This window comes from Palaemon carinicauda, chromosome 10 (genome assembly GCF_036898095.1).
Source record: "Palaemon carinicauda isolate YSFRI2023 chromosome 10, ASM3689809v2, whole genome shotgun sequence".
NCBI lineage: Eukaryota > Metazoa > Arthropoda > Malacostraca > Decapoda > Palaemonidae > Palaemon > Palaemon carinicauda.
Genome location: NC_090734.1, coordinates 70854622 through 70874373, shown reverse-complemented (window position 1 = coordinate 70874373; position 19752 = coordinate 70854622). Strand labels below are relative to the sequence as shown.

The window sequence follows — 19752 nt, the reverse complement described above, 5'->3', positions numbered from 1 at the left end:
AATTGAAATCTTTACAGTGAATAAAATGTTATATTTGGAAATGGTTTGTATTTTCCCCAACTACTATTAATTTTTTTCACAACGCCAGTACCATGGAGCGACTCTGCAGGAGCTGTAGGATCTGTAGAAGGGCCAGACTACGGCCTCTAAGCCTACCTGAATGATGTGGAGGTACCCTTCAGGTCCTGACCATAGACCTGAACCAGAACATGGGGACCCACCCCCCCCTTTTCTTTGATGAGTCCGAGAACAGCATCAAATGCGGGGAAAGGAGGAGAAGATCCACTCCCATGCAAGAGGTTTCCATAGGTCAACCCCCATTGCAGGTCTAATCGTTCCGCTGGTCCCATAGGGGCCAGAAAGTCAGGTTAATCGTTGCTTTGATTCCACCGGAACTTGGGCCGCCTAACAGGGAACTTATCCTGAGGCGATCATTCGGGACTTAGACGGGTCAATGAGGAAAGGAGACCCAGGAAACGTCCCAAGATAGGGCTGAAAGCTCTCCTTGACTGAAAAAAGATTCTGCGACTCTCCTCAGCCTTGCCACAGTCAACTGAAGGGAAAGGCTCGGAGAAGGAGACAATATCATGGCTAGATATTCCAGATGTTGAGGCAGAAGTAGAGAAGGCTCCTTGCGAATTAACATGATCCCTTGATCTTGGTAAAGTCCCGGAAGCTTGTCTTGGTGTTGAAGAAGGTCGAACCCAAGACTACCGGAGTTGGCCAGACCTCCAAAAAGCGAAGGAGGCAGACGCCTGCCCCTGAGTGGCCATGAGGAAAGCAGGGAGAGTTCTCTGGTGAAAACCTGCGATGCTGCGGCGGGATCGCCACACAGCATTTTAAACAGGTACATCTGTAGTCTAGGCTGAATTCCAAGTGCCTCCTGGAAGATGGATGGAATGGGACCTGGAAGTACCCGTCCTTCCGATCCAGTGGTCTCGCTACCAGTCTGATCGACTCTGCTGTTCCACGCTGGACAAGTCTGTTCGACAAACTTGATCAGAGCTGAGAGGTCGATGACGGAACTCCCGTCTCAGATGCTTTCCAACAAGAAAGGATCGACTGAAGAAGCCAAGGAAGAAGCCGTCGACGACCCTATGGAGGACATTCTCCTAAAGCATGGCTCCCTCTGCCCAACGGGCAAACCTCTTGCCGACCCCATGGCAAAGAGGCTCAGCAACACTGGAATCGCTGTCGGTGGAGGAGAGATGTTAAGAGCGAGGCGCGATATCCTTGGCTGATCACGGAGATCGTGCAGGAATTCTACAGTTTGCGAACTCGGCCGCTCCCTCTGGATTATGCCTCCCCGGGAGAACTTCCTGTCCCACCTGTCTTTGACAGGAGGGGACCGCTATTGTACACCTTGTCTCATCTGCCGTAGCCGGTTCCGATAACCTAGGCTGTATGAAGAGGCGTCGGAGGCTTGCAGAGTCTGGAAGTAAGAGCCTTGGAGGAGTGAAAACGGGATTCGACTTCCTCCGAACAACAGCTGTCCATTTCTCTGTCCTTGGGCTCGAACAAGCTCTTCCCAAGGATGGAAGAGTGTCTGAGCTTGTCGACATCCACGGATGGGACTCCCGAGAGGAAGCCCTCGGTCACTGCGTCTAGATGCTCCAACATCGAGTTTGCCCGCAAGTTCGAAACTTGGCGACGGAACGCAAAGGTGCTTGAGCCCGAGAGAAGGAAAGTGCCCGTGATCTTCCTGAGGCTTCCTTGTACCAATCCTCGGGTCGCAATCGGAGGGGGGGAGGCCTGGTAAGACCCTTCCACGAAATGGTGAAGAGGAAGGGCTAACCCAGTCACCCCCCTGCCCGGCGGAGAAATCTCAAAAGAAAAACTCCCTGGCAAGACCCTTCCAGGGAACGATAGGGAGGAAGGGCTAAACCAAGTTCTGGAAAGAAGAATGTTGTTCAGATCTCCCTGAAGACTCTTCCTGCTCTTGCACGTGCCATGCTCTGCATTACGGGGTGAAGACCGTGTTCTAGAAGTACGCGCTCCAGACGACTCGACAGGTTGCCCGTATTGCGAAACCCCGACGGGAATTGCGGTCGCAATCGCCCTGGTGCTTGCGCGAAGGGAAAATCGATGGTTCGCGCGGGGCCGAACGTGGGTGCGACGAGAGCGCACAAACGAAAGTGCGCAAGGGAGCGCAGAAGGGGGGCGAACGTGGTTGGAAGGGCGAGCGCTGGCGGTCGACATCCGATAGTGCGCAGGCGAAGGATGGCGCGAAGGCACGTTGACGAGTAATGACTCACTGGCGGGAATCGCGTTGTTTCACGCGCGGGCGAACATGGGTGCGCATGTGCGCGCGCGGCCGAGAGGGCGAGCGCAGGCGGCTGGGAGACTGATGGCGCGTAGATGAGCGATGGCGCGTGGGCGGGCGATGGCGCGCTGGCGGGCGATGGCGCGTCTTGACGAGCAATGGCGCGTCTTGACGAGCGATGGAGCGTCTTGACGAGCGATGGCGCGTCTTGACGAGCGATGGCGCGTCTTGGTGAGCGATAGTCCGTAGGCGAATGAAGGCGCGCTGGCAAGCGATGGCGTGTTAAAAACGCTAGCGCACAGACAACGAATCGCGCGGGCGCATAGGAGATCGCTGACGCGTAAGAGACTAAAGAAGGTAGTCGGCGAGAAGGCGAAGGAAAACTCCTTGCCTGCGCCCAGATATGGTAGATAGTGGGCGAGAGGGCGTTAGCACCCATTGCGCTAATCAGAAGGCGCGCAGGTGCATCAGGAAGGGGAGCCCTGATGCGTGCTGGCAGGCAGGCGATCGTGGGCGTTCAGGAAACCGTTGGCACCCATGGCGCGTAGCAGGAAAGGGAGCGCAGATGTGCGCTGGTGTACTGAAGAGAGCTGGCGCACAGAAGGACAAGTTCAGGTGAGCGCTGGCGAGCAGGAAGAAGATCTACGGCGAGACTCAATTACCGGAGATCGTGGTCCACAGCAGGCGAGCGCTAGAGCGCTACTGCGCGCGGACGCGCAGGAGAACGTTGGCGCGCAGGAAAAACCTGACACTTAAGGGGCTTACCCATACTGTGGAATAAGCCCCTTAGACCCGAAGGTACCGGTGCCCGTAGTAAACGGGGTGAGTTGGCGCCCACTGCGCATCTGCGTCCAGGAACGGAGGTGAAGACTAGAAGGTCTGGCAGGAGTAGCCAGCTGCAACGGTCGGTACTCGTTGAGGAGGGTCCTCTGCGGCGAACGTCGAACAAAGATGAAGACGACCTCGGACAGGTGCAACACCCTCCGACCTCCGAAGAGTCTCTGAACGTGAACTCCCCCGAGGGGAAGAGTCACTGGTAGGAGAGACCGTAGGGCTCAGCTGCCCCCCCAAGGGGGATGAGCCTTCAGCAACAACAGCAACAACAGCAGACGCAGTCCTCCGAAGAGGAGTCTCTGTGGTGAACTCCCCCCCAGGGGAGAAGCACTCGCAGGAGACCGTAGGCTCAACTGCCCCCCCGAAGGGGACAGAGGCTTCAGCAACAGCAGCAGACGGAGGCCTCCGAAGAGGAGTCTCTGTGGTGCACTCCCCCTCAGGGAGAAGCACTCGCGGGAGAGACTGTAGGGCTCAAGCCTCCCGAAGGAGATGAGCCTTCAGCAACAACATCAGCAACAACAGCAGAAGAGTCCTCTGAAGAGGAGTCTCTAGAGTAGAAGAGACGGGACAGCAAGTGACCCAAAAGAGCAATCCTCCGAAGAGGGGCTCCTGCAGTTGCTCAGCCCCTTGAGCGTAACCGCAGGTGCGACCGCTCAGCACCAAGAGCATAGTCGCACGAATACCACAAAATAAAGGCAAGAGGTGTTCCTCCCGAAGGGAAAAAAACTCAAGCCTGGACGGGAAAACTTCCCTTGGAAGGGAAGTTACCCACCCAAGGAGGAGAGCCTCCTGAGTGTTCTAAAATGAACTGGAGAGCTGTCAGTTGTCACGGGAGCACTTCCACGAGAGGGAGACACTCCCCTGACGAAGATCTATAGGGGAGGCAGCAACAGCACTCCCCAGGCCCCAACAAGACAGCTCGCTTCGTTGTCACATTACACAAGCGAAACTAGATCGTTAACTGCGAATAATAAAAAGCAAAAATCATTAGTTAACTTTCATTCCCCCGGGAAGACTCCGAAGAGGAATCCCAAGGGAAAGAAACATGACAAATTCGGAGATAATTTGTATTTTTCCTAATCATACAAACCTTAGCTATTTACATTGGGTTAACCTTTCGGCGTAGCTGAAATGACGAGCCATTAGATTTTAACGAGGGTTAACTACCCCCCGCGCTAGTTAGCGGGGGTAGGGGAAGGGGTAGCTTGCTAACCCCCCCCCCCCCACACACACACACACCGGTGATTTGTTTCACTTCACTTAGAGGTAGGACTTGACTTGGGGGACAGGGCTGGCGGGCAAATATGTGTAAATAGCTAAGGTTTGTATGGTTAGGAAAAATACAAATTATCTCCGAATTTGTCATTTGTTCCGTAACCGAAATACAAACCATGCTATTTACATAGGATGACTTACCCCTTAGGAAGGGTGGAAAGTCCCCAGCCTTACTGACTTTGGCTTTGACCGGGGGCTCCGCCTCCCAGTGAGTAGCACTTGAGAAAAGGAGCCCCTGCACCTCACAAGTTCCTTGCTTCGCTAGGAACGAGAGGCCTACATAAGTTGTGTGTGGAGGAAAGCGTGACTCGTCCTATGAAGATGACCTTGAGACCTTTAGATAGGAATCTAGGATAGGACGTTCCCAATACCACCTCCTCAGGGAATGGGGGACGCAACAGTATTAAACTTAATACTAGGAGCACAAGGAAGCATGGGTTACATGCAGAGGTCGAGGTCAGCTATGCGAAGACCAGGATGCTGCTTCCCCAAGAGAGGGGAGAATGAAGAAAGAAGTAAGGGTCAGATATACTCTTTCATTCACGCAGACTAAAACCGGGTAACAACGCCCTCAACCTACTGCTACTTCTCCATAAAGGAGCCTGAGGTTAGACCAGCTGTTGTGCAGCCACCACAGGGCCGATAGAAAACGTATCGAGGCTCCTGTGGGTCACGTCCTGCAGGTAGTGGGCTGTGAAGGTCGTTTGACGCTTCCAGACCCCAGCTTGAAGCACCTACGTCACAGAGAAGTTTCTCTTGAAGCACAGGGACGTAGCCACGCCCCTGACGTCATGTACCCTAGGGCGACGTGACAGAGGAGGGTGTGGATTCAAGGCGTGGTAGATAACCCTTCGAATCCAAGCCGAGATGGTATTCTTGGTGACCCTCCTCTTCGTCCTGCCTGTGCTTACAAACAATGCCCGCACTTGGGGACGTACTGCAGCTGTTCTCTTCAAGTAATACCTCAGACACCTCACTGGACATAGTAGCAGCTGGTCTGGGTCGTTGTTACAGAACGGAGACTCGCGATCCTGAAAGAGTCGAACCTTGGATCCGGCACTCCAGGATTCTGAGTCTTGGCAACAAACTCAGGGACGAACCTGAATGTTACCTTCCCCCATCCCCTTAAATGGGCGATGTCGTACGAGAGACCATGAAGTTCACTAACTCGCTTGGCCGAAGCCAAAGCGAGCAGGAAAGCCGTCTTCCAAGACAGGTGGCGATCAGAGGCCTGGCGTAATGGTTCGAAGGGAGGTCTCTTAAGAGCCCTGAGAACCCGAACCACATTCCAAGGAGGAGGTTTCACTTCCGACTGGGGGCAGGTAAACTCACAGCTACGTATGAGTAGAGAGTTCTAGCGAGGAAGAAATGTCCACACCTTTCAGCCTGAAAGCCAAGCTTGAGGCTGAGCGATAGCTTTTCACTGCCTAAACAGAAAGGCGCATTTCCTCCCGCAGATATACGAGGAACTCCGCTATTGCTGGAATAGTGGCATCGAGTGGAGAGATACCCCTCCCATGACACCAACCACAAAAGACTCTCCACTTCGCCTGGTAGACTCCCTCAGAGGACTTTCGCAGGTGCCGAGACAGTCTCTCCGCAACCTGTTGCGAAAAGCCTCTCTCCGTGAGGAGACGCTGGACAGTCTCCAGGCGTGAAGCCGAAGCGAAGCCACGGCCTTGTGAGGGATGTTGGAGTGGGGTTGTCTGAGTAGCTCGCGTCGTGGGGGAAGTTCTCTCGGTAGCTCCGTCAGGAGCTGCAGAAGGTCCGGGAACCATTCCGTGTGATGCCATAGCGGAGCTATCAGAGTCATCGAACAGTTGACCGATAGTCTGGTCCTGTTGAGCACCCTTCTCATCAGACAGAACGGTGGGAAGGCGTACACGTCGATGTTGTCCCACCATTGCTGGAAAGCATCTTGCCAGAGAGCCTTGGGGTCCGGGACTGGGGAGTAGTACAGAGGCAGCTTGAAATTCAACGCTGTTGCGAACAGGTCCACGGTCGGGGAACCCCACAAAGTTAAGACTTTGTTGGCTATCCGAGGATCCAAAGACCACTCGGTACTCACTATCTGCGAAGCCCTGCTCAGGCTGTCGGCGAGCACATTCCTCTTGCCAGGAATGAAGCAAGCTGATAGTGTTATCGAGTGGACTTCAGTCCACCTCAGAATCTCTACTGCAAGATGGGATAGCTGCTGCGAAAAAATGCCTCCCTGCTTGTTGACATAAGCCACTACCGTGGTGTTGTCGCTCATCACCACCACGGAGTGACCCCCCCAGGGTCCGTTGGAACTGTTGAAGAGCCAGAAAGACAGCCTTCAACTCTACCAGGATGATGAGCAGGTACTTTTCTGATTCTGACCAAAGGCCTGAGGTCCTCTGGTTCAGAACGTGCACCCCCCACCCTTCTTTTGACGCGTCCGAAAACAGTGTCAATTTCGGGGGGAGGACGAGAAGATTCACTCCCTTTCGCAGGTTCTCGTCGACCAGCCACCACCACAGGTCCGTCCGTTCCAAAGATCCTATCGGGACCTGAACGTCCGGGGAATCGGATCCTTGATTCCACCGGGACTTGAGCCGCCACTGCAGGGATCTCATCCTGAGGCGGCCGTTTGGAACCAGACGAGCCAGGGAGGACAGGTGACCTAATTGACGCAACCACGATTGGGCGGGAAGCTCTTCTCGCCTGAGGAAGCGTTCCGCCACCCTCCTCAGCCTTGCTATCCTGTCGTCTGATGGAAAGGCTTTGTGGAGATTGGTGTCTAACAACATACCTAGAAAAACCAGTCGTTGGGACGGCTGCAGAGAAGACTTCTCGAGGTTTACCATGATCCCCAGATCCTGGCAAAGACTCAGAAGCCTGTCTCGGTGTCGAAGAGGGGTCGACTCTGAGTCTGCTAGGATCACCCAGTCGTCCAGATAACGAAGGAGTCGGATGCCGTTCCTGTGCGCCCAAGATGAAATCAGGGTGAACACTCTGGTGAACACCTGAGGTGCTGTGGAGAGACCGAAACACAGTACCTTGAACTGGTAGATCTTGTCGTCTAAGCTGAATCTCAAGTACTTCTTGGAAGACAGATGGATTGTGATCTGGAAGTACGCGTCCTTTAGATCCAGTGTGCACATGAAGTCTAGAGGTCTCACCGCAAGTCTGACTGTGTCCGCTGTCTCCATGCTGAACCGAGTTTGCTTGACAAACCCGTTCAGAGCCGAGAAGTCGATGACAGGTCTCCAGCCTCCAGACCCCTTCTTTACAAGAAAGAGTCGACTGAAGAAGCCTGGGGAGCCGTCGACGACCTCCTGGAGAGCATCCTTCTTGAGCATGGTCTTGACTTCTGCCCGAAGAGCTAGCCCCTTTACCGATCCCATGGCATAGGAGCTCAACGACACTGGATTCGCTGTCAGGGGAAGTTGAGATGTTATGAACGGGACGCGATAGCCTTGGCCGACCACAGAAATCGTCCAAGCATCGGCCCCGTGTTGCTGCCACCTGTGCATGCAACATCGAAGGCATCCCCCACAGGTGGACACGCGGGGGGACTGCCACTCCTAGTGTTTGCGGCCGCAGCCGCTCCCTCTAGGAGTCTTGCCTCCCCTGGAGGACTTACCGCCCCTTTTGACCTTGGCTGGAAAGGGCTGGGGCTTAGACACCACTTTCTTAGCTGCCGGTGCCTGCTTTGGTGTCTTGCGAGGCTGCTGTGGCTGCGGAGCTGGAGGCTTATAGGGCCGAGCTGTAAGGGCACTATGGAGGAGGGAGTCCTGGCTAGATTTCCTCCATCTCTCAGCCGTTCGTTCCAGATTCTCCCCAGGAGGGAAGCATGTCTGAGCCTACAGACATCCATGGCGAGGACCTTCGGGTGGAACTTCTCAGTCACCGCATCACGCCGCTTCAATACCGAGTTGGCCCACAGGGTGGTAACCTGGTGTGCCAGGAACTCGATGGAGCGGGTGCCCGAGAGTAAGAAGGTCTTCAGGGCCTTCCTATTGGTCTCCTTAGACAAGTCCTCGGAGCGCAATAGAATGCCCAGAGTCCCTAGCCATATATCCAGCCACAAAGTGGCCTGCATGGCGCACTTCGCAACCTTCTCATGGCTCAGGATCTCCGACGCCGAGAACGTCACCTGCCAGGCGGAGAGCTTCTCGAGAGGAACTCCCTTAGCAAGCTCTTCTACAGAATGATGGAGAGGAAGAGCGAAACTAGACTCACCCAAGATCTCAAAATGCCTCCTCTGCTGGAGACGAGGTGGGGGGAGGAGTTTGTTCCCGGCAGAGGAACGACTGGAGGAAGCAAGAGTTGCGAGTTGGGCATTGGCCCTGGCTCTGGCACTCTTCAACCCCTGAGACCAGGGCAGAGCCGCACTGGTCTTAGAGGGCTTCTGAGTAACGAACACCTGGTCCAGGACCGTGTCCTTGCCTTCTCGGGTGGCAATCACGGGGTCCATGAACCCGTTGAGTTGCCTCATCAGGCTCAGGACCTGCCAGAAGGCATGCTCAGACTCCTGCTGGTCTCCTCCTTGCGGACTGGCAGCTAAGTCTCCCGTCCCCGGAATCTCTTCCTGGGGAGATGCGTGGACGTTCTCCCGGGCGCAGCTGGTTCCTGACGAATCCTAGAAGACGACTTCGGGATTGTCTTGGAGTCCTTGGGTTCCCTCCTGGGCGGGATACACGACCCCAACAAAGAGGTTTGGAAAGCGCCCTCCGCGCGAGACGACTCCCCCCTTGGTGTCGAGGGGGAGACTATCACCTAACTGGATTCACCCAAGGACGGAAAAGCCTCGTCCTCGGGAGAAGAAGAAAGCGCCTGCGAAGGGGATGGAGCCCTCCTGACAGACCTCTTAGGAACCAACTTCTCCCTGGGAGAAGTCACCACGAAGTCCGCTCCTCTCCTTCTCTTCAGCGGGGGCGAGGCAGCCGTTGGCTTGTGTCCTTGATCGGCGAGTGCCGGCTTCATAGCCTTCACTAACGCCCGTATCAGAGGACCAAACCAAGTCTGCCGCGAAACGGAAACAGAGTCCGAAATACCCGCTGGTGGAGAAGGGGATCGGGCGATCCTTCGGAGTGGACACCACCGGACCTGCCTGAAAAGGAAGGGGGGGAAGAAAGTTGTACTGACCTCTCTGATGTGTCTTCCCTATCCTGCACAAGAGTCCTGCGCTTCGGCGTAGGCGATCTTGAGTGCGGTCTGGCGACACGCGTCCCTGCTGCTGTCGCGGGCTGCGAAACTCGACGCGAACGGCGATCGGGCGCAGGCAAGCGGGCGCGAGGGCGCTCAGGCGAACGAGCACGTGGGCGAGCTGGTGATCGAGCACGTTGGCGCGTCGGCGAGGGAGCGTGTTGACGCGTGGGCGAACGAGATCGCTCCGATGACCGCTGACGATGTTGTTCAGGGGTCCTGTAGCGCGTGGGAGAGCGATGGCGAGCAGGCGATCGGCGGCGCGCTGGTGAACGCTGGCGCGTAGGCGGGCGATGGCGGGCTGGCGCATGGTGGCGCGTTGGTGAGCGATAGCAAGTAGACCGCGTAGGCGAACGACCGCGCGAGGGCGAGCTGACAGAAGGCGACCCATATCCCTCCAGATCTTCTGGGCGACGGCGCGTTGGAGAACGTTTGCGCGCAGGCGATAGGTCACGCGGGCGGTCAGGAGATTGCCGATGTTCAGGTGATCGCTGACGGGCTGGGGACCGTTGACGCGCAGGAGATCGCTGACGAGCAGGCGAATGTTGATGCGTCTGTGATCGCTGGCAAGCAAGAGGGCGACGCGTGGAATCCTGTGAGGGAACTGCCGGCGCGGGGCGCAGAGGCGAACGCTCACGAACGGGCTCGGGAACAGGAGGCGCGTGGGCGTACAGGCATTTTGGAAGTACGCACTGGAGACCGCGAGCATTGTTGCGCTGGAACAGGCTGACGAGCAGGATCGCGAGGGCAAGGAGAAGAGTCCTTGGCCAAACTAGAGCGCTCAGAAGACTGATGGCGCGCAGGGCGCACAACAGTCACAGCAGGATGTTCGCAGCCCTCAGGAGAGCGCTGGCGAGCAGAGGGGCGATGGTCATCAGAAGCGCGCTGACAAACAGGAGAGCGCTGACGATCAGGAGAGCGCTGACAAGCAGGGGAGCGCCTGTGCGCTAACACTGCAGAAGGGCGCGCAGGGGAACGCTGGCGCACTGGGCGCTCAACAGGAATAACAGGCTGAAGGATGTCCTCAGGAGAGCGCTGGCGAGAAGAGGGGCGATCATCAGGAGAGCGCTGGCGAACAGGAGAACGCTGACGATCAGGAGAGCGCTGACGAGCAGGGGAGCGCCTGTGCGCTAACACTGCAGAAGGGCGCGCAGGAAAACCCTGATGCGCAAGGGAAGAATCCCTTTGCCCGTCGGGTGACAAGGTATGGCTGCTGGACATCTGCCCCAGAAACTGAAGGTCTGGAAGGCGTAGGAGACTGATCCCCTGAGAGGTCTAAGGAAGCTGGAGCTGCAGGCTGCTTACGGCAAGGAGAGTCCCCCTCGGAGGAAGGAGGCGAAGATTCAAAAAGGCGCCTCTTAGCACCCTTATAGGGAGACGGGAGACTCTTGCGGCGCAGCGGACGGTGAGCCTTTCGGCGAAGCCGGCCATGAGGAAGATCGCCAGGACCATCAGTCCTCCGAAGGGGAGTCTCAGTCAAAGCACTCCCCTTAGAGGGAGGCTTGGCAGCAGAAGAGCCCGCGGGACTCCCCTCACCCTTCGAAGGATGTACGGAAGGGGGAGGAGAGCCTTCAGCATCATCATCCACAACAGTACCTGCAGAGGATTGACCCGACCCGTCGGAAGCCTCTGCCACCACGACGTCGACGATAGACAGAGGATCTACCTCTGCTATCACCGGCGACTGCTTAACAGAGGCCTCTAACTGGATGAGGTCAATCAGGGCTACCCTGGAGGGCAGGCCCTTAAGCCCCAAGGAAGCCCAAATCTGAAAAAGATCATCATTAGACAAGGATTCATTAGCAACAACCTCCCCCGGTGGGGGAGGAGGAACCGCCCCGATATGGGAGGCGACGCCCTCTCCCCCAATCCAAGGTTGGGAAACAGAACTAGGGCCTGCGCTCCTACTCGGCGGTCTCTCCTTAGGAGCCGAACGAGGGGGAGCTACGGAGGAGGCTTGGGCGGCGAAAGGAGAGTCCCGAGAACCTTCCTCCTTCAAGGCAACCCGGGAAGGAGAACGGTCTCTCTTGGACTTCTTCTTACGCCGGCGGCCAAACCTCTCCCACTGGGAGGCAGACCACTCCCTGCACTCACTACACGTATTCTCTTTGTCACACCGTCGGCCTCGACACTACGGGCAAAGGGTGTGAGGATCTGTGTCCACCGCAGACATGAAAGTACCGCAAGGGCGACCGGCAATACCAGGGCACTTGCGCATGGTGAACAATAAAGGGTGAGGCCAACTTCAAAATGCACACACACAAACTGGAAGAAAAAGCAAAAAAAGATTAAGGCTGTCAGCGAGGATGATGGACAGACACGTCTGTTCATCGCCGGAGCCAAAAGTGAAGTGAAGCAAATCACCGGTGTATGGGGGGGGAGGGGTAGCAAGCTACCCCTTCCCCTACTCCCGCTAACTAGCGCGGGGGTAGTTAACCCTCGTTAAAAACTATTGGCTCGTCATTTCAGCTACGCCGAAAGGTAAACCCAATGTAAATAGCGTGGTTTGTATTTCGGTTACGGAACAAATAAGAATTACACAACAGGTACGTGCCCTCAAACCACTTACACTCACGTAAGGAGAGCTGTAACAAACACAGAATTATAACAATTATAATTATGTAATTCAAATATGAATGTTCACTAAAGAAAGAACGAAAACCCCGAAAGGAATCGTCCTACAAAAAACTGAAAAGTTAACAAATACAATTAGATTCATAAACTAATTGAGATAAAATGTACGGCGTAGCAACCCCACCCACACGGGAAGGAAGCTACCCAGGACGTAGTAAAGGGTGAACGACCTCAAGAGAGAGAGAGAGAGAGAAAGAGACCGTAGTCAAACTCAATCGCGACCCATAAAATTACATCGTGGTGGCCTAACTGCCGAGGGCTCCACGGAGATATCGTACACTACACACACAAGCACGAACTCTGAAAAGGAAACTTCCTGATTTCTATACTCAAATATATCCATAAACACAAAAATATGTTTACATATACTGTATATTGAGTATAAGAAAAGTAAGTGATTAAGTAAAGACAAAACATATAATGGCTGCCAAGCGAGGACGAAGACAGGCATGACTGTACATCGTCCGAGCCAAAAGTGAAGTGAGACATTTCACCGGTGTGTGAGGGGGGAGAGGTAGCAAGCAACCCCTCCCCTACCTCTGCTAACTAGCGCGGGGGTAGTAAACCCTCGTTAAAATCTAATGGCTCGTCAATTTCAGCTACGCCGAAAGTAAACCCTATGTAAATAGCGTGGTTTGTATTTCGGTTACGGAACAAATGACCTTCAGTGTAAGCTCATTAGTACATAATTGTATCACACGTGTAAAAATTGATAAACATATACGTATATATATAAATAAAAGTGAAATATACAAAGATAAAGTTAAAAAGGGTCAGTGACTTGGGACGAGAATAAAACACTAGATCGCTAAGGACTACGTTTTCTCTTTCTCTCCCTGTGCAGTGACTTGGGACGAGAACAACAAACTAGAACGCGAAGGACTACATTTTATGTCTCTCTCTCCCTGAACAGTGACTTGGGAAGAGAATAAAAAACTAGATCGTGAAGAACTACATTTTCTCTCCCTCTCTCCTTATACAGTGACTTGGGACAAGAATAAGTATCTGAATCGAGAACAACGTTTCTCACTCTCTATCTCCCTGTATAGTGACTTGGGACGAGAATAAAGATTTGGATCGTTCTCTCTCTCTCTCTCCTGTTACGAGAGTACAGAGGTACCTCTACATACGAATTTAATTTGTTCCAGAAACTGCTTCGTATGTTAAAACGATCGTATGTTGGAGCAATTATTCCCATAAGAATACATGATAATTCATTTAATTCGTTCCTCAGCCATAAAACCCATAATAAATCCTTAATAAATGGCTACACATAATTACACATAACACTGATAAAATATAATAAATACATACAGTACACACTTAAAAAAAGAATAATAATAATGAAATAAATAAAAAAGGGGTTTTAATGTAACACTTTACCTTAGCGACAGGCCAGCGCAGGTGTAGGGACTGCTAGGCAGGAGTAGACGGAAGATCAGCAAGAAGGTAGGGACGGTGACTTTGTACGATGTGTACGATAACTTACACTACTACGTGAACTTTAACTTAACTTAGCTTACATATTTTTTTTTCATTTTTATAATTCTATATTTTTTTTTTTACATTTTTTCTTTTCTTATTTTTAATTTTCATCACTTTCACTCGATTCGGTCTTCCTTTTCTTTGCTTCACTTTCTTTCTTTTCATCATGATCACTAGACCGTTTTAAAGGTTTTTTAAAGAAACTATCGAGTGAAAGTTGCTTAGTACGGCCTTTGAGGATTTTTCTAAAATGCGTTAGGCAAACATCATCGAACTGCGCAACAACACGGCAAACCTGAAGTTTCTGTGGGTGATGCTTGTCGATGAAATCAACCACATGTTGATGATATGCCAACATCTGTTTTATTTCCGCCGTACCTAAGATTTGGCCTACCTCCTCGGTCTCCTCCGACTCACTCAAATGCGCTTGGAACCCATCATGCTGCATGGCTTGCAGCTCCTTGAGTTCCTCGGTGGTGAGCTCTTCATGATGCTCATCGACGAGTTCAGTGATGTCATCTTCATCCACCTCCAGACCCATGGACTTGGCAAGAGATACAATCTCTTCGACGTCTCCCTCGGCGGCAAACACAGGTTCATTCTCGGGGCCAAAACCTTCAAAATCTCTGGGAGCAACAGCAACAGGCCAAAGCTTCTTCCAAGCGGAATTCAGGGTCAGACGAGTTACTCCCTCCCAAGCTTGGTCTATGATCTTTAAGCAGTGCACGCTATTAAAGTGGCTCCTCCAAAATTCACGCAAAGTTAAGTTGGTGCTTTGCGTGACATTAAAGCACTGCTTAAATAAGTGCTTGGTGTAGAGCTTCTTAAAATTCGAGATGACTTGCTGGTCCATGGGCTGGAGGATAGGGGTGGTATTCAGTGGAAGATACAACACCTTGATGAATTTGTATTCGTCGATGATATCATCCTCGAGTCGGGGGGGTGAGCGGGTGCATTGTCCAAACAAAGCAAGCACTTCAAAGGCAAATTCCTCTCCTGAAGATACTTCTTGACAGCAGGGCCGAAAACTACGTTTACCCATTCCACAAAGATATGCCTAGTAACCCAAGCCTTAGAATTAGAACGCCATAGAACATGTAGCAGGTCTTTATTAATTCTATGTGCTTTAAATGCCCTAGGGTTTTAGGAATGGTAAACCAATGACGGCTTTATTTTGCAGTCCCCGCTGGCGTTGGCACAAAGCGCAAGAGTCAACCGATCCTTCATTGGCATATGTCCAGGCATTTTCTTCTCTTCGGCGGTAATGTACGTTCGACTAGGCATCTTTTTCCAAAACAGACCGGTTTCATCACAGTTGAACACCTGCTGCTCTACGTAACCTTCTTCCGCCACAACGCTTTCAAACTTTTTAACAAAGTCTTTAGCAGCCTTGGTGTCCGAACTCGAAGCTTCTCCATGACGAACAACTGAATGAATCCCGGTTCGTTTCCTAAATTTCTCGAACCAACCTCGAGACGCCTTGAATTCCTCCGTTGTAGGATCGGCTGAACTCTCCCCCGTGTCACCCTCAGAGCCTGCCGCCTTCAAGTCACTGTAGATAGCGCTGGTCTTCTCACAAATGATTATTTCTGTGATCGTATCGCCAACAATCTCCTTGTCTTTGATCCATATTAACAAAGTCGTTCCATCTCTTCAAGGGTAGGGCTACGACGTTTGGAAATAATCGTGATCCCCTTCGAAGGTTTCACTGCTATAATGGCTGCCTTGTGTTTTAGATCGTAGACATATTCCGGCCATATTGTTTGGCCAGATTGCTAACATGTACAACTGGCTCATGCTTTTCTATAATTTCTTGCTTTAATTCTAATGAAAGCATAGACTTCTTCCTTTTCTCACCACTACTACTACTTCCTGATCTGAAACTAAGCTTTTTAGGACCCATGATTATGGAACACAGAAAACAACACATGGAAAAGGAAGATAAAAACACTGTTAATAACGGAGCGAATAGAGGACAACCACACGATGAGCACGAGATGAGAGGACTGATCAAGGCGACGCTCGATTGGCGTCCCTCCGATGAGCTGCCGTCTAGCGGCGTCAACAACAAACGACGCTGAACGCATTCAAGAAAATTCCACGCGTACGTGTAATGTTTACTTTGTATGTTGGAGCAACACTTCGGGTGTCGAGGCAGAAATTTGGTCGAATTTTACTTCGTATGTTGGAAAATTCGTATGTTAGGACATTCGTATGTAGAGGTTCCACTGTACTAGCTAAGTCACTCACTCTCCGTCAATAAAAGGTTATTTGACCAGAGAAAAATACTAAAAGGACTAAGAAATTGCAAAATAACATGTTCCTTTTATTTAGTATTTAAAAAATGACAAATTCGGAGATAATTTATATTTTTCCTAACCATACAAACCTTAGCTATTTACATTGGGTTTACCTTTCGGCGTAGCTGAAATGACGAGCCAAAAGTTTTAAACGAAGGTTAACTACCCCCGCGCTACTTAGCGGGGGTAGGGGAAGGGATAGCTTGCTACCCCTCCCCCCCCCACACACCGGTGATTTGCTTCACTTCACTTAGAGGTAGGACTTGACTTGGGGGACAGGGCTGGCGGGCAAATATGTGTAAATAGCTAAGGTTTGTATGGTTAGGAAAAATACAAATTAGCTCCGAATTTATCTTTTGTTCCGTAACCGAAATACAAACCACGCTATTTACATTGGGTGACTTACCCCTTAGGAAGGGGGGAAAGTCCCCAGCCTTACTGACTTCGGCTTTGCCCGGGTACTCCGCCTCTCAGTGAGTAGCACTTGAGAGAAGGAGCCCCTGCACCTCACAAGTTCCTTGCTTCGCTAGGAACGAGTGGCCTACATAAGTTGTGTGCGGAGGAAAGTGTGACTCGTCCTATGAAGTTGACCTTGAGACCTTTAGATAGGAATCTAGGATAGGACGTTCCCAATACCACCTCGTCAGGGTATGGGGGACGCGACAGTATTAAGCTTAATACTAGGAGCACAAGGAAGCATGGGTTACATGCAGAGGTCGAGGTCAGCTATGCGAAGACCAGGATGATGCTTCCCCAAGAGAGGGGAGAATGAAGAAAGAAGTAAAGGTCAGACATACTCTTTCATTCACGCAGACTAAAACCGGGTAACAACGCCCTCAACCTACTGCTACTTCTCCATAAAGGAGCCTGAGGTTAGACCAGCTGTTGTGCAGCCACCACAGGGCCGATAGAGAACGTATCGAGGCTCCTGTGGGTCACGTCCTGCAGGTAGTGGGCTGTGAAGGTCCTCTGACGCTTCCAGACCCCAGCTTGAAGCACCTGCGTCACAGAGAAGTTTCTCTTGAAGGACAGGGGCGTAGCGATGCCCGACGTCGTGTGCCCTAGGGCGACGTGACGGAGAAGGGTCTGGATTCAAGGCGTGGTGGAAAACCCTTCGAATCAAAGCCGAGATGGCGTTCCTGGTGACCCTCCTCCTCATCCTGCCTGTGCTTACAAACAATGCTCGCACTTGAGGACGGACTGCAGCTGTTCTCTTCAAGTATTACCTCAGACACCTCACTGGACATAGTAGCAGCTGGTCTGGGTCGTTGTTACAGAACGGAGACTCGCGATCCTGAAAGTGTCGAACTGAGGATCCGGCACCCCAGGATTCTGAGTCTTGGCAACAAACTCAGGGACGAACCTGAACGTTACCTCCCCATCCCCTTGAATGGGCGATGTCGTACGAGAGACCATGAAGTTCACTAACTCGCTTGGCTGAAGCCAAAGCGAGCAGGAAAGACATCTTCCAAGACAGGTGGCGATCAGAGGCCTGGCGTAATGGTTCGAAGGGAGGTCTCTTAAGAGCCCTGAGGACCGGAACCACGTTCCAAGGAGGACTGGGGGCAGGTAAGCTCATAGCTACGTATGAGTAGAGAGAGTTCTAGCGAGGAAGAAATGTCCACGCCTTTCAGCCTGAAAGCCAAGCTTAAGGCCGAGCGATAGCCTTTCACTGCCGAGACAGAAAGGCCACAGTCAACTGAAGGGAAGGCTCGGAGAAGGAGGCAACAGCATCTGGTGTTCCCAGGCGGTCACCCATCAAGTACTAACCAGACCCAACGTTGCTTAACTCCGCTGATCGGACGAGAAGCGGTGTTTTCAACGTGGTATGGCCGTTGACTCAATATCATGGCTAGATACTCCAGATGTTGAGGCAGAAGTAGAGAAGGCTCCTAGCAAATTACCATGATCCCTCACTCTTGGTGAAGACCCGGAAGCTTGTCCCGGCGTTGAAGGAGGTCGAACCCGAGCCTACCGGAGTTGACCAGACCTCCGAAAGGCGAATGAGGCGGAAGCCTGCTCCTGAGCGGCCATGAGGAAAGCAGGGAGAGTTCTCTGGGGAAAAACCTGCAATGCCGCGGCGGGATCGCCACACCGCATCTTAAGCATGAACACCTGTAGTCTAGGCTGAATTCCAAGAGCTTCCTGGAAGATGGATGGAATGGAAACTGGAAGTACCCGTCCTTCCGATCCAGGGCATAAGGAGTCCTGCAGCCTCGTTACCAGTCTGATCGACTCTGCTGTTCCACGCTGGACGAAGTTTGTTCGACAAACTTGATCAGAGCTGAGAGGTCGACGACTGAACTCCCGTCTCAGATGCTTTCCTACGAGAAACGATCGACTGAAGAAGCCGGGGGGTGAAGCCGTCGATGACCCTATGGAGGACCTTCTCCTAAGGCATGAATCCTTCTGCCCAAACGGGCAAAACTTTTGCCGACCCCATGGCATAGAGGTTCAGTGACACTGGATTCGCTGACAGAGACGGAGAGATGGTAAGAGCGAGGCGCGATATCCTTGGCTGATCACGGAGATCGTGCAGGAATCGGCATCGGGAAGCTGTTATCCGGATGAGTAACCTTAGGCATCCCCCCAGCGTGAGAAGGGGGGGTTGCCAATCCTAGAGTTTGTGAACTCTGCCGCTCCCTCTAGGATTATGCCTCCCGTGCTACCTGTCCTTGACAGGAGGGGACTGCTATTGTACACCTTGTCTTAGCTGCCGTAGCCGGTCCGATACTTAGGCCGACGAGGCTGAAAGAAGAGGCGATGGAGGCCTGCAGGGTCTGGAAGAAAGCGCCTTGGAGGAGTGAAAACGGAAGTCGACTTCCTCCGCACAACCGCTGTCCATGTCTCTGTCCTTGGGCACAAACAAGCTCTTCCCAAGGATGGAAGAGTGTCTGAGCTTGTCGACACCCAAGGGGAAGCCCTCGGTCACTGCGTCTAGATGCTCCAACATCGAGTTTGCCCGCAAGTTCGAAACTTGGCGATGGAACGCAAAGGAGCTTGAGCCTGAGAGGAGGAAAGTACCTATGATCTTCCTGGAGCTTCCTTGTACAAAACCTCGGGTCGCAACCGAGGAGGGAAAGGACCTGGTAAGCCCCTTCCACGGGATGGAGAAGAGGAAGGGTTAAACCAGTCACCCCTTGCCCAACGGAGACATCTCGAAAGGAAAACTCCCTGGCACGACCCTTCCAGGGAATGACGAGGAGGAAGGGCTAACCCAGGTTCTGGAAAGAAGAATGTTGCCCAGACCTCTCTGAAGATTCTTCCTGCTCTTGCACGTGCCATGCTCTGCGTTTACAGGGTGAAGACCGTGTTCTGGAAATACGCGCTCCAGAAGACTCGCCAGGATGGCCGTGTTGCAAAACCCCGACGGGAATCGCGGTCGCAATCACCCTGGCGCCCGCGCGATGGTAAATCAATGGTTTGCGTGTGGCCGAACGTGGAAGCGTCAGTGCGCGGGCACGCAGGAGCACGGACGAAAGTGCGCGAGGGAGCGCAGAAGGAGGGCGAGCGTGGTTGGAAGGGCGAGAGCTGGCGGTCGGAATCCGATAGTTCACAGGCGAGCGATGACCCATAGGCAAGCAATGGCTACTGCAGGAATCAAGCCGGCGCTCGCGCGATGGAACACCGTCGGTTCGCGCGATGGAATATCGTCGGTTCGCGCGATGGAACACCGTTGATTCGCGCGATGGAACACCGTTGATTCGCGCGATGGAACACCGTTGGTTCGCGCGCGGGCGAACATTGGAGCGCATGTGCGCGGGCGAGCGCAGGCGGTCGGGAGACCGG

At 52.9% G+C, this 19752-nt stretch overlaps 1 non-coding gene across 1 annotated transcript; it reads right to left on the bottom strand.

Moving 5' to 3' along the window:
• Positions 1–17685: 17685 nt before the first annotated feature.
• Positions 17686–17803, bottom strand: LOC137648959 (5S ribosomal RNA). The gene has a single exon (XR_011045767.1). It is a non-coding gene; the product is annotated as a 5S ribosomal RNA (ribosomal RNA).
• Positions 17804–19752: the final 1949 nt, after the last annotated feature.